The sequence below is a fragment of the Adiantum capillus-veneris genome, chromosome 11 (assembly GCF_014529385.1).
Source record: "Adiantum capillus-veneris isolate H3 chromosome 11, ASM1452938v2, whole genome shotgun sequence".
Lineage (NCBI taxonomy): Eukaryota > Viridiplantae > Streptophyta > Polypodiopsida > Polypodiales > Pteridaceae > Adiantum > Adiantum capillus-veneris.
In genome coordinates this window covers 160,894,636-160,912,382 of record NC_140941.1, presented here as the reverse complement: position 1 = coordinate 160,912,382, position 17,747 = coordinate 160,894,636, and the positions used below count along the sequence as shown (strand labels likewise).

The following is a 17,747-nucleotide window of genomic DNA, read 5'->3' as shown; positions in this document are numbered from 1 at the left end:
CAACTCTTGAAGTGCATGGAATTGCCACAAGAGCAAAACAAAAGGGATTTTTTAGGCAATGTACTTATCCACTTGAGAGTGGCAAGCGAAACAATCCCATAGCTCGACCTAACGCTTTTGATATTTTCGTGTGTCTAAATGGTGCCCATAGTGTGGGCTATGACATTGTAACAATTTCTGGTCTACAACCAATTGATGAATTTTTTATGGTCCTCTTTAGTTGCGCTTCTAAATTATATAATTGATCAAATTATCTTGTCTCTTTCTAGCAACATGGTGATAAATATTATATCTCTTTATTGCTGCAAGATTAAGATATCCTATCTATTTCTTTGAAGATTTGAAAGTGATAACATGTTAACTTTACGACAAATCTTTCTTATGATGACATGTTCACTTGATTGACAGATATGGAAGAAGAACTTAACCACACCAAAGCACATGCCATCTACAAAGAGCAGAGAGAGAGCGTTATGATTAGGAGAAAGATCTCAAAGCTATTGCATGGATTGAAGAGGATGAGTTTGGGTTGCAAGGCGAACCTCTCAGTCTTAAGGAGTGCAGGAAACTATGTCCAAGCCACTTTGTGCATCCACATTTATTTTGAATCGGCGGCAATGCCAAGGAATTGGCGCCTATAAAGCTATCAGATTTGCAGCACAAAGGATTCGCACGAGTGTTGCTTCGAAGATTCATACGTCGAGAGAGAGTTATGCCCAACAACAATCAAATGGCACTCTACTTTATACAACAATGTTATGTTCACGACATCCTTGGGAGACGCGTGGATTGGCCAGACCGCCACAAGAACTCTAGCGTTGGGCATGGTCGGATTGCAGAGAAAAGTGGGCTGCAAGTCATGCCAATAATCCAATGCATCCACGCAAACGTCCCATAGTTCTACTTTTCGAAGAATCAGACACACTCGTTGCATTGGCAAGCCAAGGACAAGATCTTGCAAGTCAAGGAGATTTGAGAGACACTTGATATTTTGCACGACAGAATCCTTGAGTTTGAGATGGAGCTATTAGAGGCCCAAACCAAGCTACAAAAACAGTATGAAAAACTCTACGGTCCATTTCCAGATCATGCTGGTTCTTTGCAGCAAGGGCCTCTAGGCCCATCTCCTACGCCTGAAAATGCTGAGTTTGACATAGACGAACTACTCAATGACCTGACTCAATCTTTGGGTTGAGCACTTTGCTCACTTTACCTCTTTCTACAGTTTTTTGTAATCACAGCTCGTCATTTATCCCCTCAACTCGCCATTTTTGTATTCTCGATCAACAAAAATTGTATTGTATTGTATCTAGCTATAATTATGACTCTTATTGCAAAAGTAACTTTTGAGAGAGACAGAGAGAGGGAGAGACAGGTGAACATGTTGTAGTGTCATAATTTTCCCACTCACATTAAGCAAAACTTATAGACCTTAAGTCATACATCTTCGTCTCCATCAAACACACCAACGATAATATCTATTTCATCCATATCAAAGAATTTTGAAGCTGTCTCCCATTCCATATCATCGTCATCGTCTAGCTATAGCTTCATGGGTTTAAAAAACACCATAGTGCTTTTGTGCTGCTCTTGTCTCAATGTTCAACGGCTTGAATGAGTCTCATGTTACAGAGAACATAAACCAAATCAGTAGCATGTTGAGGATGAATCCGTTTTCGTTTCTTAGTATGCATAAAGTTAAAAACCAACCAGTTCCTCTCATAGCTTTCACTTGGTGATGCAATAGATAGAACCCTGAAAGCAATGTGTTGCAGCTCCACTTTCTCCCCACCATACTCCTTCCACCATAGAAGTGCACTTGTGTGTGAAATGGCATCTATATGCCATGGATCCTGGAACATGCTAGTTCTATTAGCATAATCAACTTGTTGACGAAAAGCAGTCTTCCCATCCTCTTGTCCTAATAGTTGCAAGCACATTGTTTTGAAGTCACTCATGACTTCTTTATTGGCTGATTGTTGGTGCATTTGAAATTTAAGATCTAATACAAATCCAGCACCATCCAACGGTGTATGCAATTGCACCCATTGCTTGTTGGCAGCTGTGATCATGGAAGCTTTGTCCTTTGCACCAAAGCCAGCATGCTCTCTTACTTTGAAAAATGCCTCTGACGTATATTAATAGACTCGACCAAAGACAAAAGAGTCTTTGTTGACTATTCGTAAAAGATCTACAAGTGGTTTGGCCAGGGTGACAATTCTCTCTACATTGCGCCAAAAAACACATCTTGCAGCTACCTCTTGGTAGCTAGGATACTTGCTGAGCCATGCATCCCAGCGTCTATCAAATACTGTTTCAATCAATGCAGGCTTCACTTCTTGCAAGGTGGCAAGAACATAATATACGGTTGCAAACCTTGTCGCACAAAATATCTGCAAAGTTTTGTTGGGTGATTTTAATAAAAAAGGAGCATACAAAAATTGATGCTCTCTAATAGATTTCACCACATGAGTAGAATCTAGCAGCGTTTGATTTATGACGGCCATTTTTCCAATATTTTTTAATAGAAAATTAAGAGTATGTGCGGCACATGGTACCCAAGTAATTTTCGGGTACTTAACTTGGATAGCCCTTCCTCCAGCCTTGTAATTGGATGCATTATCTGTGACAATTGAAGTCACATTCTTTGGTCCACTTGCCTTTGCTATAGCATGCTCATATATTCTTGCTAGATAATCACTCGTCTTTTCTTTTAAAGAGGTGTCAATGGATTCCACAAACATAGACCCTCTAGGATTGATAAGCATCACATTGATGAGTGGCTTCTTCTGATAGTTGGTCCATCCATCCAGCGCTATAGTGCAACCATATGGAGGAACAAAGTCCACTACCATGCGCTTGAGGATGGCTTTAGTACTATTTTTTACTTTATCTACATTCTCTATGCGCATCTTATTATAATTAGGAAGCACAAACCGTCGTGCTCATTAAAGCATCTTGAAATATGGGGTTGCGCATAGCATTGAATGGTATACCACACGCTATAAAATCTTGCATCCATTTCAAGTGCAACTCAAGCAAATTTTACTTATCTATCGCTTCATACAATGTTTGACCATTGGATGATGCTTTACTAGCTTTAATTGAGCTAGGATTTGCTGCTGTTGATGTCAAAACACATTTGTGAAAAGGAATTCACTGGGGAGTCTAAACATTTGCTTCCATAGGCACATGCTCTGTCCTCTCATTGAAAATGACATTTCAACATCCATTGCAGCTTGTTTGGTATTCACAGTTTTCTTTTTAACTACAAGAATTTGCTCTGCAATACGAGCGTACTTTGGTAATCTAGTATGAATATCTCTTGGTGGCGCCGTACACTCGGACACATTATCAGGGACATTAAACAAACGCTCTTTGATTCTGGTCGCATTCCCACTGAACTCATGGCTACATGTCTTGCATTTCAATCGAGATGTATTCTTTCCAGCAAGCAGCTTGTGGACGTAATTCCACTCATGTCCTTTCACCATGCTGACAGATAAATTTAAGCTGTCAGATCAACAAATCCACTTGTTCATTTCGAAGTCAAAATTCATTCAAAGCAATATGTTGCACAAGCAATGCTCTATCAATCAATATAGTGATCAAAATCTGTTCGCATTATCAATTAGTATCGCATTGCATTATCAATTAACAATAGACAATAATAGTCTTTGCATTCTTCAATAAACTCATGTCAATCAAATTATATTTTGATGCACTAAATAACTTCATCACTTCAGAAAAAATATTTCAATATCATTGCACTATATCGATTCATCTAAAGTTTCAAGCTTTTGGCTTTCACACATGACGATAATCAATTTTATAACCCATTGCACTATATCAATTTATCTAAAGTGCAAGGTTAAAGCTTTCACACATTACGATAATCGGTAATATTGATCAAATCTTGCAATTAATTTGAAATGGGATTAATTGCAATCTTTGAAAATTGTCATATCTATCTGAAGTGCGAACATGAAGTTCTCACACTCCACGGTAGATCTTTAAAAGCTTATCTATCTGCATTTGATACACGTGTACGGTCACACACTATAATAGACGTAGCAATCCAAATAAAGATAATATAGTATCAATGTATTTGGACATGAGATTCCTAAATTTTGATTCCAGTGAGAGCATAGTGTGATGGCTCTACACAGGACAACAAAATTTCCATCTATGTTCACTTTGAGGTGAGGAAGTATCTACACATCAAAATCTAACTTACCTAACTAAAATTGACCTCTATTCTATTATATTTTGCTGACAGATAACCTCATGTGAGAGTACACTCTACACACAACGGTAAGCTATAAACTATATCCTAATTCACTTCCACGTGTCAGTAAACTGAGCATGTAGCAAGTGATTCTTGAAAAACAAAGACCTTGTATGAGTGAGAGTTTGAGTTGTAGAGTCTTACCACGCATCGAGCGAGTTATTCTGAGAAAAGACAAACCCGAGTAAGTGTTTGTACACAATATAGTAAATTTTTCATCAACATAGTAGTGCAAGCTCATGCTCATGCCTCCTGCTTCTTCCGACTATCGAATGGGATATTAGCTCTCGCTTCCTAATTGCACCTGTATGATTCACTACTTGACTTCCGCTATAATGCTGTTGCATCTCCTTGGAGCTACGTCGCATTAACCAATTCTTGCGGACACCATATTCTGCGTTGAATTGGTCATGAGAGATGTTTCTGTTTGTCTGCAGATCGTTCCGAAATGCTTGCCTCATCAAATTCTCAAATAGGTTATCAACAGAGCTGGACGAGGAGTGTGCTTGAAGCTAAAGGCTCATCAGACCATGACTTGCACTAGTGGCAATATTCCCCAATGCCTTTTGCTTGACATTGAGATGTCTACCACTAATCCCCTCACACACTCTGCTAAAAGCGCAAGAAGCTAGCTGCACTGATGCCGCTGGCTTAATTACTTGAGGATCATAACGATCATAAGCTTTTCTGCCCTCATGTCCACTTTGACGTTTACTCATTCTATTTCTTTCCCTCTGTCGTCTGCATCGCCAACAGCATAGGGGCATCATCACTAAAATGTGCTGACAAGTGGAGACTCAAGTACTTGAGAACTTCTGACACCATAACATTGTCTCGTCCCAATGCCTTCTTAAGGAGAGGATCACAAAAGATCTGCAATTTCTCAGTACTACTCTGGAGCTTGTGAGACTTGATGTAGTCCAATACTCTCTTGAGGGCATCAGGCCTCGTGGTCTCCGCGGTTTGCAAGATGGGAGTCAGGTTGGAGGAGACCCTATAGAGGATCTGAGTGCCACCTCTAGGCTTGGGCTTGGGGTCGGGCTCGGGAGTGGTTTTGAGTTCAGGCTTGGGCACTTTCTTGCTCACCTATTCATCAACTCATGCAAAACGCAGAGCAATCACACACTAGACCAGGGGAAAGATTTCGATCAATGGCAAGACAAAGGATCATGATCAGTGGCAAGAAGACGGATTGGGATTGGTTGGGATTGAGTGATCGAAGCTGGCACTTGCATGTACAATACCCCATATTGTAGCAACAATGCTGCATGATACAACCAAGCATTGGATGGCCTGTACCGAAAAGCACCTGCGTGGGCCAAAAGAGAGAGGTAGAAGTGATGGCGAGGCAACTTTACACAGCTTGAAGGAAAGTGCTGATGAGATGGGATGGCTGCAGTAGCACACACAAAAACCCTCACTTCTCCTCTCGCTCTCTCTCTCTCTCTCTCTCTCTCTCTCTCTCTCTCTCTCTCTGTTTTTGTTGGGGCGTGACAATTTCCTGCATGAATTGAAATGGGAAAATAGTTCAACAATATGACAAAAATCCACAACCAGCGAGTATCAAGCTGCCTAAATAAAGGCAAGATCGGACGACTCAAACGCTTGAGAGACCACAATTCTCAAATATTGCACTATAAACATACGACAAAAAGCCACAGTTACAAGGTCCAAAGAACTACAAGCATTATATAATATACTGGGTACTTTAATGTGTAAATTTTGCACAAAACTCATGAGGGTTTTACCAATTATGAGACCTCTGCCTTCAACTACCGCTTGCTTTTAGCTCTAGAATGATGTTGCACCCTCCTATTAGTTCACCATTGTGATAAAGCTGTGGATAAGTCGCCTAGTTGGCATATTTCTTCAGACCTTCTTGAACTTCATTGTCACTAAGAATAATAAAGGTACCAAAAGATATACCCTCCATTTGTAGTATGCTCACCACCTTGGAGCTGAAGCCACAACGCGGCGCATTAGGAGAACCTTTCATGAAAAGCGTAGTGGGAGATGAATTTATCAAACTCTTCAGTCTATTTTCAAGACTTTATTTATGGACCACACCTTTCTCCATCAATAATTCCTTCAGCTCCCCGCTCTTAATATACATCTTAGTAACAATATCACATCCACCGATTAATTCACCAGCAATATACAGCTGAGGGTATGTTGGCCAGTTAGAGAAAGATTTGAGACCTTGCCTGGCCGCCTCATTCGCTAGAATATCAAAGCTTCCAATTTCGACGCAAAGATCTTTCAGAATCTCTACAACCTTGCGACTGAATCCACACTTTGGCTCATTGGGTAAGCCCTTCCCATGAACAACATCATTGGCTTGGAGGCAACAAGAGTCTTCAGCTTTTCCTACAGAAGCTCACCCTTGCCTTCCTGTGAGTCATTTGTAGAGATAGCAGAACCATTCATCTTACTTCCATCTGTACTTTCCTCTATTTATGTAGGGCCTGTAAGCTCAGATACCTTTTGAGCCAATTCAGCTAGCTTGGCGCCCTCCAATTTATTTACCAAGACGCCATTCTGACTGTATCGTTAACAAACGAACGTTAATATGCAACTATGCAAACAAAAAGATAGCCAAGCATTGACAAGAACTCCATGTCTTGAGCACACAAACTTGCCAATTTTTCTCATAAACAACTCTGAATACTCCATATAAATGAATAGAATCCCTTCCATCACTTCTAATTGATTAGTTTAATGGGTCTGTGAATATGTACATCGTAGTCCTTGGGGTTGGAGTTTGCTGCCTCCTGTGCGAGCACCCATATAAGTGAGTGATTGGGCTGTGTGTGTGTGTGTGTGTGTGTGTGAGAGAGAGAGAGAGAGAGAGAGAGAGAGAGAGAGAGAGAGAGAGAGAGAGAGAGAGAGAGAGAGAGAGAGAGAGAGAGAGGAGCCTCGCAACACAAAAACAATGGTAGATGCATGACAGAGACAACACGTGAGTGGCGATGATAGCAGCAGCGTCTGGAATTTGAGTGACTGTCCGATAGGAAGTGATCAGCCTAAGTGAATAGCCATAAGTAAACCTTAGGAAAATTAATGTTAGCAAACATTAGCGGCACAGTAGAGCTCAAAAAGAAACTCTCTGAAAGAGCGTGTGCTGGTGCGCGCTCTTCCAGAGAGAGAGAGAGAGAGAGAGAGAGAGAGAGAGAGAGAGAGAGAGAGAGAGAGAGAGAGGAGTGCAATTCTAAGAATTTCGTGGAACTCGAAGATGGCTGCACCACTGGCAGCGTTGGATAGATATTGGGACACTTGCCATCGTGGCAAGCAACCCCTCCCAATTTCTCAGTCAACTTCAATGCGTCAAAACCGGTTGACCAAAAGGAAAGTCAATACGCAACCAACACGGTAACGAGCTCAGGACCTGGCTTTGAGAGACAATGCCTCCACCACTGCGTTGCCCATGTCTGCAAGATGCGAGCACTTGTATCTAGCTTAGCTTGACGCGCTAGCCACCCCATAAATTGTGTGATCGACTGTTCCGGTTACCTCCACCTTCACGAGGGCAAGCACCCCGATACTTAACCATTTCCCAGGTAGGTGTGGCAGCGGCTTTTAGCTAAAGGCGCCTTTGTCCTTTTTGTTAGCTCGCTCGCCCCATCCAAGTGGAGCTTCCTCTCCTTTCCTTTCTTGACTCGACTTGCCTCCATTAGCTTCCTGGATGGTTGCTTTGCTCTAGTTCTCCATGGTTTCTTAGACAGAGGCCACAACTTCCAGGATACAGAAGGAGAATGCACTACAACAGGTGCCTTCGACGATTTTGACGCCAACCGTCGAAAACTGCGTCGAAATGCACGTCCCTATGAAACAATCAATATATGCGTCGATATAGCTAATTTTTGACGCTTATTTCGATGCCTATATCCATGCCTATATTGACGACCATAACCAAAAAAAAAGAGGACAGGCAGTCTGCCCTGTGGCTGTGCCCAGTGAAAAGATGGACATAGCCACATCCAGATTGCCTGTCCTCTGCCCAAGAAAGCAAGTAGCACCAAAATCAACCGTGCTCCCGTAGAAATTTCGGCAGAGTTCCCTTCGTTCTAACATAAACTTTTAAAAAAAAACCCATATATACGCCTTCTACATGATATCCATGTAGGATCTCAAATGAGATTTAAGGCACAACTTGATGGAAGAAATGAAAGTAAAAGAGTGAAAGCATGTTAACTTGTCATGCTTTTTCATGTTTCGGACAATGCTAACTAGCACAATTTTGACATATGCTAACTAGTACAATAACTTGAGCTACATCTCCAAGATCTATAACATATGATATATCAATAGAAAGCACTTGAAACAAGGAATCCAAATGTACAACCTCTGACAAACTTTGATATTATTTGTAAAAAATTTACCGGACGCCCAAATTTTCGAAGATGTGCTAACTTGAAACTTCTAACTAGCACAAAAAGCGCGACAGGTTAACATGCTTTCACCCAAAAACAAATTGAACTTCATAACGAACTTTGTGCATAACATAACGCCAAAACCATAACCATAACCATGATCAAAACCATAATGATAACCATAACCAAAACCATAACCATAAAGTTTGTTACATTCCTGCATAATTACCATAACCAAAACCATGATCAACACCTATCCAAAACAATATATAACTATGTCCAAAACCATGATCAAAACCAGCCATAGCCATAACGTCCATAACTATAACCAAAACCATGATCAACACCTATATGTGCATGTCTATTCAAGAAAGAAACAAAGAGATGTGTTTGTGTCTCACAAAACATATATAGAAAAGCCACTGATGACTCGCACGTCACAACCTGCACATAAAGGGACAGATCACAAAATTAGTATGATATTACTTCACATTTACTTAATTAATTAAGTCAACTCACGCATATTATTTGTCTCGATCAAACTTATCACCTCAATCGATCAGTGAGAGTCTAAGGCCTCCCAGTCTACAGTCTCTCCTGCCCGGGTGGCAGCAAGATCATTCAATACATCATAAATTCCTTTCCGATATCCATGTGTCTCCTCCTGGCGTGTCGGGGCTCGATGCATTGCAAGATTCTGCGTTTATTCAAAAACCAAAGTAATTAAGAACACATGATTCATCGCTCTTGAAAAAAGACGCCATAGCTAGGATTGGATTGGAAACTCACAAACTCATAGAGAAAGGTGTCGAAGCCTTCGCTGCCAAGATGAAATGTGCCCCTTGTCTCCTTACGGCTCGTCGCGGCCAAACGCTGCTGTCTGAACCTCGTGTCCGCTGTCTCATCCTCCTCCCTGATCTGCTGCCACGACTCGTGTGAGATTCCCGTAGGCTTTGGTGAGCCCTGCCTGAAAGCTCGACAAGCTGCATCTTGACGATGTTTCACAGTGTCCCATGCAACATTCGTGATCCACCTTCTCGGAACCTCTTCTGAACTCGGAGCAGGGCAATACTCTCTCAGGATGGTCTCCACTATATAATTGATTTTTCCGTGGTCCTGATGAGTCCAAGATGTCATGATGGTGCTGGAAAACTGCACCTCCATGAGCTGGCGAACCCGCTCGGCGCTGTCTCATCTCAGTCCCGACATTATCCATGTCAACCTGTCCATCTGGCCGTAAAGTATAGACCTTGGAGGCACTAGGATCGTGTGCCCCCCAAGGTTTCCGAGGTGTGATAAGAGGTGTGTCAAGAGGTGTTCCTGCGTCGGACGGGGGTCGTGAGTGAGGAGGGGTCGAAGCATCCGTGGACCCTCCTCCACAGCAACCACCACCTCCACCTGACGATCGTCGAGATCGGCGAGTGTGCCTGTGAAGCGGAGATGCTGACGTACCCGCCTATACCGTACCCCTAGGTGTCAAAGCGGCTGTGATGGGAGACCTTGCAGGTGTCATACCTATAGGCGTCCCCTCCCCAATAGGCATCCCTCCCATAGGCGTCCCCCCCATAGGCATCGGACCCTCGGGTGTGAAGCTCGGAGGCGTGGTACCCGTACCTCTGGCTTCACACAAACACTTACAGGCCTCGACTAGTGAGGCATCATCAATAAGATCTTGCACCGTATCATCGTCTATCTTTAAATGCAGACATAACTCTGCCCCAACTCGTTCTGGCGGATTGTCTTCATCCATTGCATCTTCATCTACAAGTGTCATATCTGCCTCGTCTGCGTCATCCCTCATATATCTGTCAACTTCGTCTGCCATACCTTCATCCATCTCATCTAATGTCATAGTACTATCTGCGTCGTCTGGTCGACTTTCCTCAAGGAGCTCTTGCCCTTCAAATACTTGTTTATTTCTTGGAGCAACCTGAACCACAAACCACCATTGTGGCTCTCGAGGGTCTTGTACAAAGACCACTTGCTCGCAATGTTCGGGAGCGCAAACGTGTCGCTTGCATCTGTCCAAACCTTTGTAGAATCTATCTGCACAAGCTTGTTTCCATCTCTGCGTACCATTGCATTGCGACCAGAAGTAATTACCTTGAACCACTTCACATCCAACAAAAACATCTCAAACCGTCTGAAGCTGACTTTCAAGATATCTGACACCAGACCATAGTAATCCAGGTTGCTAGTGCTCTCGTTCGTGTCTCTAGCACTGACCCTGCTCTTTTGCATGAAACTAATCATTACCCCACTGCCAAACATGTTTTTTCTGCTATCAATTTGTTGTGTTCTGAAATGCTTTCCATGCGACCACAATGCCATGTATCTATGATACTTGTCACATCCAATAGCCAGCTCTTCCTCTTCTGGAGATATGGGTTCTCCGATCTGTCGAGCTGCTCTCACTGTCTTGTCCAACCATGCCATTGTAGGGAATTCAGGTAGAGGAGCGAGATGGTATGGCAAGGGTAAGCTTCTAGTCGTTCGACTTTGCTTGCAATCGTGTTGCTCCTTATTGCGTCTCTCTTTCTCTTCTTCATACCTTTCAAGCCTTGCCCGATCTCCACACACCTCGGTCCAGAGGTGTACGGAGATCAGGACCACCGGATCAAAATCTAGTCTTTATTGGTCAAATCCTATATGCGTGACACATACGTGCACACCCAGGTGTACATGACAATGCATGTAGTGGGCAAAACCTCTTTGCCTCTTTTAGTTCCATAGTTTCTTCTAGAGGGATAGCATCCAAGCTAACTCTTTCACCACTACTTTCTCTATCTCTCTCTCTCTCTCTCTCTCTCTCTCTCTCTCTCTCTCTATCCATCTCCGTAGCTATCTCTAGTTAGTTCTCTCTCTCTCTATCTATCTTTACCTCTTTCTCTATCTCTATTTCTCTCTCTCTCTATCTCTCTCTCTCATTCTCTATTTCTCTCTCTTTTTCTCTATCTCTCTTTTTATCTTTCTCTCTCCCTATTTCTCTCTCTCATTCTCTCTTTCTCTTTATCTTTAACTCTCTCTCTCTCTCTCTCTCTCTCTCTCTATATATATATATATATATATATATATATATATATATATATATATATATATATATATCACTCTCTATCTCTCTATTTCTCTCTCTCTCTCTCTCTCTCTCACACACACACACACACACACACACACACACACACACACACATGATCTATGAGACCAACTCACGTTTGCGAATAAGCTTTTGGAATTGTAATGGGTATCCATGAAATGTGGGAATTGGCATTGATGAGCTTACCAATGAGTGCGATGTGCTACTTCTTGTCGAAACATGTGAGCATGATGCGCAACAAATTCTTGGATTTGACAAATATGATGTGCATTCTTTGATGTGGGCCAAATATGCAAAGCAACGAAGAGGCCAAGGAGGCGTAGCATGTATGACCAAAAAGGGTTTAAAAGATGTTTCCATTGTCAAAGAAGATAAGTATAAACGCTACTTATGGCTGAAAATCAGCTCACCAAATGGTCAAGTCATGTTTGTGGCTGGTTGCTACGTTCCTCACTATGACTCTAACTTTTATGCTCGCTTGAATATGGATAGAGATCAGCCCTTTGTTGAACTAGAGGAAGACATTGCTCATTACAAGGATCAAGGTGAGTCATTGTTTTTGGAGACATGAATACTCGCACAAATATGTTACAACACGACACACAACAAGTCGACATGCTGCATGTCCCAAGAAGAATGGATGACTCATACATGTATAATCAAAGTTCTAATGATGCAAAAGAACCGGATCACTATGGAAATTCACTTCTACATATGTGCAATAGTACCGGAATGCTCATTGCAAATGGTGTATCTCTATGTCAAGGCAACAATGACTTTAAATGTACAAAGCATAATGGTGATAGCGTGATTGACTATATGTTGTTCTCGGAAGCCACTATAGAATGCATACAAAGCTTTACACTTGGTGAATGGAATCCGGAATTAGATCATAGGATGTTATGTATTGACCTCAAGTGTGGTAAATGGCCTGAGCATGTAGCCTCCAATCATGATGTGAATCATTGGTACCTACGTTTAGACTTCAAAAGAGCACTTATATATGCTGATATGGTGGACCAAATGTTAAGCATGATGGAGCATCAAGAGAGCCCAAAATTAGAATGCAAGTGGAAAGTTTTCAAAGAAGTAATTTTCTCTTGTGCGATGGAATGCTTTTCGGTGAAACACATGTCTTGCAAAAGGTCTAAGAAGGGTAGCACCAAGAAGAAATGGTTTGACATGGAATGTAGTCAAGCCCGAAAACACTTTCTAAGATTGGATGCAATCAAAGACAAAGAAGTTTACTTGGAATGTTCACACACATACAAAGCACTGGTTCAAAAGAAGAGGAGAAGGTCGGAAGTCAAAAAAAAACTTCTTTTAGCGCAAGAGAAAGAACATGCATGTGGCAAGTTTTGGCAAAATCTAAAAGGCAAGCGTGTTGAGAGCTTTGGTGACTTGACTCTTGAGTATATGTATATGCATTGCAAGAACCTCTATGAGCAACCCAATGTTGATAAGATGGAGTGTTGTAGCTCCCTTCCATTTATGTCTCCCTTCTTGACCATTGAGGATGTATGCCGAGCGCTTGAGAAACTTGCTACTCGCAAAGCAGGGGACCTTCAAGGTGTCAAGGCTGAAATGATTAATTGGACAAGCAAGAAAACACAATATTGGATATGTGATATGTTTAACCTTGCACTTCGGTATGGCATGCCCCATGATTGGAGTGCAAATTGGATCAAACCTTTGCACAAAGGAGGAGATGTAAACAATGTGAACAACTATCGCACTATAATGGTTGGTTCTTTGATGGCAAAGTTATTTGGATGTATCATGGAGATGAAGATAAGTGAATGGGCTGAAAAGAATGGCAATGTGCGCTTGGCCAAGCAGGTTTTTGAAAGCATCATAGCACTATTGATCACCTTGTCACTCTTCGAGTTCTTATGGAAGCGTTTCAATTGAAAGGAAAAAAGTTGTATTGTTGCTTTGTGGATTTCAAGAAAGCTTTTGACATGGTACCGCGAGGAAATCTTTGGAGACGTTGGAGAGGGGGAATGGGGAGCACGCCCAACGCGCTAACACGGAATGCCTCCTATAGCCCATGGCACACACTGCACCCCAATCCACTTTGTGAGCACCTTTGACTCGCTCTTTTCACCACACCACGCACGCACACGCGCTCATATAGACACACACGAACTCACACAACCCGCACACCTCAATGCACCAGCTTTGCGATATCCCACATGCTCAAAACACACCACACTCTCTCTCTCTCTCTGCAACACTCCGTCGGGGCAGCACACACCTGCCGATACGCCCGCACGCACACACACGAGAGCAAAAGAGAAGGGGAAAAGAGGGACAAGACGACGCACAAAACTCACTGCAATGGGGGCCTTCTTTCATTCATTGGCACCAAACACTGTACAACCATCATTGCTGCAACCGGGGCACATTAAAGATCGAAGGGGCGAGCCTCGCCCAAGCCCGGCCTGAAGGTTTCCATGGCCACTACTCTTCGTGAGCTCTCCATGGCTCCAAACAAACAAGCAGCTCAAAAGCTCTAAAAAGAACCACCGAGGAAGTTCTCTTCTCCCTTGGGTGTCCGCCTCGACCACACTACGCACGAAGCGTCTTCTTCTTCCCCAAACTCCAAGCCCAAACCCTCCTTGCTTCGAAGATGAGGCCCCTTCTTCCTTTTGTTCTTTCTCCAACTTGCTAAAAAAAAGTCACTTAGCAAGCAATAGCGCAGGGAGCAATAAGGGCGCTATTGCTCCTTCCACTTGCCCTTTATCTTTATTCCTCCTCAAAGCATTATTCATTTGCAAACTCCAGCCACCATATTCTTTTCCCTTTACAATTGATAACCAAGGTAAAGTCTTAATATAAGTGTTCCATGCCGTCGGTGCTTCGCGTGCTCAAATTCGTCAGATGAATTTCTCCCAATTACGCCACTTGAGAATTTCACCGTGCTGATTCCGAATTCCAATCCTTGTCCACCACTGGACGCCACGCTAGCCGCAAAAAACATGTCCAAAAATGGAAAAAAACATTCGACCTCTTTTCATCATGGTTGCTTGCCTACTGGAATTGTGCGTATAGCGATGCCCATGACTCTGATCGGTGATCCGCAAATTTGGTTAACTCCCCACATCGCATACAATTTTCTAGAGTCTTGGCGAGCCTACAAAACATGCCTGTCAGCGCGCCCACCAACATGGCCCGATGAGCACGTACCCGACCCCCGACAAATATTCCACAGGCCATAACTTGCCCGTTTGAGCTTCGAATGGCAAACCGAAAAGACCGGCATGATCGACAGCTTGAGCTTTACACGTGTATCCATAGATCCCATTTTTTGCCACCTGTCTGTACCTGCCCTGCCCGTCGGGACCTGCGAAGCCTTCTAACTTCGGACTAGCATATCTTTCACACCGAAGCTCCGTTTGACGAGCCGTTTGGACAAGCTTCTAGAGCATCTTGAACACCACATTTCGAGGCACATTCCACGCCTTTCGGAGACTTGATGTGCCGTCCCAATTAGCCCACTTCAGAGACCCGCTGGCCTAAAAAAAACACTTTAAGCATGCATTTTCGTTGCCACTGTCCTGGTGAGGTCTCCCACACTGGCTTTAGCCCTTTACCATGCCCCTGTTAGCACCCTTTGCACTGCATAGCACAGACCAACTTTGGTTGCACCAACTTATGCAAAGCCTTCATGTGCCGAGAGAATTTATGCATGCAATCTTTCGCATGCAAAGCCTTCATGTGCTGGGAGAATTTATGCATGCAATCTTTCGCATCTACCAAAAAGTGATATGTCGACTACGTATGGGAGATGGAATTTCAGAATTTTTTGCAAGCACCATTGGTGTCAAACAATGATGCCCAGTTTCCCCAACCCTCTTTGGGCTACTCATTGATTCTTGGAATGCATGGTTCTTGATTTTATGCAGCAAGAAGGCAGAGAAGAGGTTAAGATCGGAAATGCGGTGATCATGCTTTTGCTTTATGCCGATGATGTAGTGCTCTTGGTACATACCTTAGAAGATGCACAAAAGCTTATGAGTGTCTTGGAACGCTTTTGCCTACATAGCGGGCTGATCGTGAATGGATCCAAAACCAAGGTTATGCTTGTAAAGACCCTTAATGACGAAAATCCATGCATTGTATACAACAATGAGCAACTTGAAGTGGTAGATCACTTCAAGTACCTTGGCCTTGAGGTTCCATCCAATCATAAATGGAAGGATTGCGCAATGCGTCGCTTGGAAGCCCGAAAGAGGGCTTATTATGCATTTGAGAACATGTGCAATGCTGGAGAGATCAAGTGTTGGGCTCTCAAAAAGTACCTCTTTGACACATTGGTGACACCGGTGCTTCTTTATGGAGTGGAGGTGTAGGGTGGAAGCATCGGGAAATCTACTTGGAAAGAGTTTGAGAATGTCCAAAAGTGTTTTCTCACCAACTTTCTCCAAGTCAAGACACAAACACCCTACATGCTCTTACTTCTTGAGTCCGGTTCGCTTCCCATTGAGGTATTGGGCATGAAAAGGGTTGTGGAGTACATGCGTAAGACACAATGTAGCCCTTTGCATCGACTTCTTAGAATCGCATATGAAGCAATTCAAAAGGTTCAAAAGACATGCAAGAGCAAAATACTAAGTTCGGGATGGATGCTTGACATCAAGAAATGTTTTAGAAGATGGGATGCATGTCACTTGGTCAAGGATGCGTCGATCGACTCCCAAGTTAATGAGGCCTTCTTACAACGCCAATGTACCATGGCTTGGGAGAAATCCGGAGGTTCTCGCTTCAACCATTACACCACACACGTTGCCCCAAACTACAAATCTCTCTTCTTCTTCAAACAAGGTAGCCGAACGCATCCCTACATCCTTGAGCCCATCCCGTTGAGTGCGATCCACACCATTGCCTCCATTCATCTTAGCTCCCATTCTCTACGCTACGAGACAGGACGTTGGGGCACTGGCGAGGAGTGTCATCGACTTTGCACCTTATGCCCTCGTCAAGTGCGAGAGAGTGAGTACCACACACTACTTGAGTGCTCAGCTTTTGACCAAATTACGTCCTCTTTTCCCCATATATTCAGCCATGAGCTCTCCCTACATACCTTCCTCACCCAACCACGATGTGGACTCTCTATTGCGATGCTCATTTCAGCCATTTTTGAGCATCGAGAGTCACTTATGACCTCCACTCACACCACGTGACATGTTCATTTGGTCCCATAGGTCAGATTTGACCTCTGAGGACGATAATATAACTATCTCTCTCTCTCTCTCTTTATCTTTCTCTCTCTCTCTCTGTATTTCCCTCTTTCTCTTTCTCTCTCTCTCTCTCTCTCTGTCTCTCTCTCTCTCTCTCTATCCCCCCCCTCTCTCTCTATCTATCTCTCTTTCTCTCTCTATTTCTCTATTTCCCTCTCTCCCTCTCTCTCTCTCTCTATTTCCCTCTCTTTCTCTCTCTCTCTCTCTCTCTCTCTCTCTCTCTATCTATCTCTCTATTTCTCTCTCTCTCTCTCTCTCTCTCTCTCTCTCTCTCTCTCTCTCTCTATTTCCCTCTCTCTCTCTCTCTCTCTCTCTCTCTCTCTCTCTCTATTTCTCTATTTCCCTCTCTCTCTCTCTCTCTCTCTCTATCTCTCTATTTCTCTCTCTCTTTCTCTATTTCTCTCTCCCTCTCTCTCTCTCTCTCCTACACATACACACACAACAATGTATCTTGAGGGAGAGAGAGAGAGAGAGAGAGAGAGAGAGAGAGAGAGAGAGAGATGGTGGCGTGGGAAGGGGGGGGGGGGGGGGGGGGGGGGGGGGGGGGGGGGGTGAACAATACCTGCACTCTGCAGGTTTCCAGAAGCAAGGGCTAGATCTGTGCGCGCAGGTGGGGTTTTTTCCCCCAATTTTTTAAGCGTCCATATATGCGTGGAAATATGCATGGCCGCTACGTAGTTTCGACGGACATTGGCACGTGTGTTGCCACGTCCATATCGACGCATATATCAACGCCCGCTATGGGCGTCGAA

The 17,747-nt window shown here is 43.3% G+C and overlaps 1 pseudogene; it reads right to left on the bottom strand.

The window, feature by feature from the left end:
* Window positions 1-6,183: 6,183 nt before the first annotated feature.
* LOC147448323 (monothiol glutaredoxin-S17 pseudogene) lies at window positions 6,184-6,985 on the bottom strand (annotated as a pseudogene).
* Window positions 6,986-17,747: the final 10,762 nt, after the last annotated feature.